Raw genomic sequence first — 5,001 nt, forward strand, 5'->3', positions numbered from 1 at the left:
CATGGAAACAGTGACCCAATTGCACCGCAGTGAATGTGCTGGGGAAAGCTGGACTTCACAGGCAGGTGGAAACACCTGGAGCTCCCCACCCCACTTCTGCCGCCAGGGTGAGGTGTTGAGCTGCTCACAGCGTCCCCCACCATGACCTTGCAGCATGGGGTGGCAGCACCCCCCACCCAATGCAGGGGAGAGGGCTGAGTGTATCTCTGCACCCTGAGTCCAGAGCACAAACTCTCTCTGCCCCACACATAGAATCTGGCCCTGCTGAAAAGTGACCCCTATGAGCAAGTAACCTCCAGGAGAGCAGGTCTGGCCCTCAGAGAGGGGGAAGGGCTTCTCGTGAGGCTTATAGGTCACTGGATGCAGTGGAAACAGGAGGGCTCTGAGTGTAACCCATAGCCCACCTAAACCATCTGGGGATGTAGCTCAGTGGTAGAGCACATACTTTGCATGTATGCGGCCCTCGGTTCAATCCCCAGCATCTCCAAGTTCATTTTTTCACCCTGGTGCTTTGCTCATGCCCAGAGGGGATGTGGCCCACCAGTCTCCCCGCACCAGTTTCAATCCTGCTCAGTGAGGGGCAAGTGCCAATTGCATGGGGGTGGGGTTCTGCTCCTAAGTCACCTTGGTACATTTAAGATTCCCACCCGCTGTGCTGCTTGGGACAAGGGTAGATGAGAAGGGCAAATCCTCCAGCACTGGAGGGAAAGGTCCCATCTGCACAGACTGAGAGGCAAGGAAACAGAGGGGCAGTCAGTGCTCAGAGAGGAGAGAGGTCAGTGATTTACACCCAACAGGGGACACTGTCTTTTTGAGTATCAGAGGGGTAGCTGTGTTAGTCTGGATCTGTAAAAAGCGACAGAGTCCTGTGGCACCTTATGGACTAACAGACGTACAGGAGCATAAGCTTTCGTGGGTGAATCCCCACTTCGTCAGATGAATGGAGTGGGAATTCTGTGCCCGGCTAGCCAACTACGAAAGCAATTCCTCCTCCCTTAATGCTCACACCTCAGCTGCTAGAAGACTGATTCTTGCCTGCATATTTATACATGCCCCTGGAAATTTCCATGACATTCATCTGACAAAGTGGGGATTCACCCATGAAAGCTCATGCTCCAAAACGTCTGTTAGTCTGTAAGGTGCCACAGGACTCTCTGTCTTTTTGAGGTGAGTGCAGTTTGCTTCGGATGATGCTGACGATGGGTAGAAAAGAGGCTGGAGTCAATGACTGATGAGACCACAGAAGGGGAAGGGGAATGGCAGCCCCACAGAAGGTCCTGGGTGCTCAGATGCCCCAGTTATTGCACCCTGGCCTGTCACAGAGAGAGAAAATACACCGAGGGACCCAGCCCCCCTACAGTGATCCCATGGACAAGAACCTGGTTGGGAGTGGGGTGAAGGTTCCCTCTGGGCAAAGGGGAGCTGAAATCCCTCAGTGTCCTGGAGTTTAAGCAATGGAAGCTTCAAACCCTGCACGGGTGTGGGCTGAGGTGCATCAGCAGAAGGTTGGGCTGGACAGGGGCGGCAGGTTTGTACAATTTTTGGTGGTGCCCAGAATGGGACCAAGTCCTGCCCCACCCCCACCCCCCCACACCTGCCTAAGGCTCTGGGAGGGAGTTTGGGTGTGGGAGGGAGAGGGTTTGGAGTCTGGGAGAGAGTTTGGGTGCAGGGCCTGGGCTCAGTCAGGGGGTTGTGCTGCAGCAGGGTGTGTGGGGGGCAGGCTCTTGGAGGGAGTTTGGGTGCAGGTGTGGGGTCTGGGTTGGGGTTGGGGGTGCAGGAGCGGGTGATGGGTGCAGCATTTACCTCGGGCATCTCCCAAAAGCAACCTGCACCCTCCTCTGGCAGCAGCCCCTAAGCGGGAGGGCCAGGGGTGTCTCTGTGCATGGCTGCCCGCAGACTTCATCCTTGCAGCTCCCATTGCCACAGTTGGCAGAGTTGGCACTCAGGGCGGGGCAGTGCACGGAGACCTCCCCCACACCAGGGACGTGCCAGCCGCTCCCGGGAGTGACGTGCCACATGGAGTGAGAGCGGGCAGGAAACTGCCTTAGCCCCCTTGTGCTGCTGGTGGTGGTGGCGGGGGTCCCTGGGCCCTTTTAAATTGCCCAAGGGTGGCAGGCAGCACTGAGGGGGACACTCCCAAGGGCCTAACGTTGCTTTGCACAATGATAAATCTTGGAACAGGACAGAAATGAAATGGCAGCAGAACCTAAGGAATTAAAAGCCTCCGGATTCTTGTGTGTGCACTGACTCCGAACGGAAACTGTAATTTGACTCGCTTTGTGTCTGCGGCTGGTAAAATATCAAGGCAAAATCATTCCAGTGATCGTGACCCTGGGATTGAGGAGGCTTTGGTCTTATTAAAATGTAACTAGCATGTTACACTTGTGTTTTTAAAGGTGGCTTCCCCAAGCAATCCCAAGTTGTTCTTCCCACAGCTGGCTGATGGGGGGCAGCAGGGGATCTCCCCAATCTGGGGGAATCTCTCTGGGCCCCACTGTTAATTCTCCATCCTTTCTCCCCCTAACCATGCCCACCCCTCCCCCCACATTATCAATGTTTTGGAGAAACCCCTCCCTCCCTTTATGGGATACAGACTCTGTGACAGAGACTGAGTGGGGCTCCTCTCTGCACGGCCCCAGTGGGGAAGGAAAGAGACTGGAGGGAGGGGGAGAAGACGGGCAGAAGGAGTCAAATGGGGCTAAACCAAAACAGAGGAGATTTTCTTTCTGTCAAAGGGCTTGGCTACACTTACAAATTTGCAGCGCTGCAGCAGGGTGTGAAAACACACCCTCTGCAGCGCTGCAAATTGCGGCGCTACAAAGCGCCAGTGTAATCAAAGCCCCAGCGCTGGGAGCCGCGCTCCCAGCGCTGTCCGTTATTCCCCACAGGGAGCTGGAGTACGGACAGCGCTGGGAGAGTTTTCTCCCAGCGCTGGCGCTTTGACTACACTTAGCGCTTCAAAGCGCTGCCGCGGCCAGCGCTGCCGCGGCAGCGCTTTGAAGTTTAAGTGTAGCCATAGCCAAAATGTCCTCGAGTCTCATGGCTGAAAAGCCGCATCTTGAATTAGGTTTGATGCATCAGCCTTTCAATTACCAGGCAAAGGTGTGAATCACAGAGACTGATAACTGCCTGCTTCCCAGCTTTGCCTAAGGCTTTGGCTACACTTACACCGCGGCAGCGCTTTGAAGCGCTAAGTGTAGTCAAAGTGCCAGCGCTGGGAGAGAGCTCTCCCAGCGCTGTCCGTACTCCACCTCCCTGTGGGGAATAACAGACAGCGCTGGGAGCCGCGCTCCCAGCGCTGGGGCTTTGACCACACTGGCGCTTTGCAGCGCCGCAATTTGCAGCGCTGGAGAGGGTGTGTTTTCACACCCTGCTGCAGCGCTGCAAATTTGCAAGTGTAGCCAAGGCCTGAGAAGCACCTGCACTGGTGCAACTGGTTAGCGCAGAGGGGGCTACTGCTGGGGTTATGAATTCAAGCCTTATTTGGAGCCCTGGTTTCTATTACCTGTGTAGTTTCCCCAACTTGCTTTGCTTAATTCCCATGGAAAGTGCCCTACTAGGAAAAGGAGAGTAAGTTCTAAAAGGTGGAAGTAGGTGCACAGCTTGGAAACATCCACCCTGTGCTGCCATTAGTTCCAGTAGATTGTTCACTGGCAGCCTGAATTGATTTCTTTGCTGCTGTGAAAGCTGCCACGAAAAGTCTCTGGTCACCAGAGCTCCCTGCTTCTTCCAGCACATCTCTGGCTCCTTCCCTGCCCCAGTCACTGCTGTAGGAGGGTCCTATATACACTGAGCCTAAAACTTTTCCAAGCCCTCTTAGCACAGTTGGTAGGGTGTCAGTCTCATAATCTGAAGGTCCTGAGTTCAAGCCTCAGAGAAGACAATGGCTTCTGCTCCCTGCTTCAGATTTTCTACAGGAAATCAGAGAAAATAAACTAGAGGAGAGTGGTTTCTAGACCATCTCACACACAGAGACTTTTCTAGGGCATTTTCTTTTCCTTCTCTATGGACCTTGTATTTTTCACAGAGCAAAATAAAACAAAAACATGCAAGTCCAAGCCTAATACAGTATGAAACTCAATACAGATAAAATCTCACCCTCATAGATCTTCCAATACGCTTATTTTGCAGACTAGACTTATTTAATGTCTGGGCCCAATCTTTTCACCTCGTATAGTCCGTGTTCCAGCTCAGGTGGTAGCTAGGGGATGTCTCATGACTGCAGCCATGTTTGTTCAGTTCCACCCCCTTGTACAGCTTTGGTACAAGGCAGGAATTCTTTGTCTCTCTCTTGGGGAAGAGCCCCAGGTTTAAGGTGGATTCCTGTACCAGGTGACATGGTCACATGTCCTGTGAGACCCCCAAGCCTTCATTCTTCCTGGCCTGACTCACAGATGGTGCAGGACAGAGCCATCTCCAGTCAATTGTCCTGGTTAATGGGAGCCATCAAGAGTCCAAACCACTATTAATGGCCCACACTTTGCATCATTACAACAGGACCACAGAGTTATAGTTCATATTTCTAGTTTCAGATCCAAGAATGATCGGTTCATACAAATAGGATGAACACACACCGTAGATTATAAGCTGTGTAATGATACCTTACAAGAGAACTTTTGCATGAAGCATAGTCCAGTCACTTTATATTCACACTCATTAGCATATTTTCATAAAATCCTATGGAGTGCAACGTCACAGCAGGGAAAGGGTTTTACTGCGGCACCTGGGAGCAGTTGAGTTTCATGTTCAGGCTGTGGTATGAGTTCCTCCAGGTTTCTTGTAAGCACACAGGGACCTTAGCGGGTGTTCTCGATACAGGAATGGCCCCGACACGATAAAGTGATGGGAATTGCATTTTCCTTTTTTATTTCTGTATTTCTAATGACATTTCTGTTTGTGATTTCGTTTTGCTTTGTATAACCGTGTTTTCTCCTGGATTTGATATTTAACTGAAAAAAGAATAAGACCTCAAGGCACCGGATGGAGGAGCAGGCTGTGGCT

At 52.2% G+C, this 5,001-nt stretch overlaps 2 non-coding genes across 2 annotated transcripts; both read left to right on the plus strand.

The window, feature by feature from the left end:
- Positions 1-415: 415 nt before the first annotated feature.
- Positions 416-487, plus strand: TRNAA-UGC. The gene has a single exon. It is a non-coding gene; the product is annotated as a tRNA-Ala (tRNA).
- A 3,323-nt stretch (positions 488-3,810) lies between these two features.
- Positions 3,811-3,883, plus strand: TRNAM-CAU. The gene has a single exon. It is a non-coding gene; the product is annotated as a tRNA-Met (tRNA).
- Positions 3,884-5,001: the final 1,118 nt, after the last annotated feature.

The sequence above is a fragment of the Mauremys reevesii genome, linkage group 12, assembly GCF_016161935.1.
Source record: "Mauremys reevesii isolate NIE-2019 linkage group 12, ASM1616193v1, whole genome shotgun sequence".
NCBI classification, from domain to species: Eukaryota; Metazoa; Chordata; order Testudines; family Geoemydidae; genus Mauremys; species Mauremys reevesii.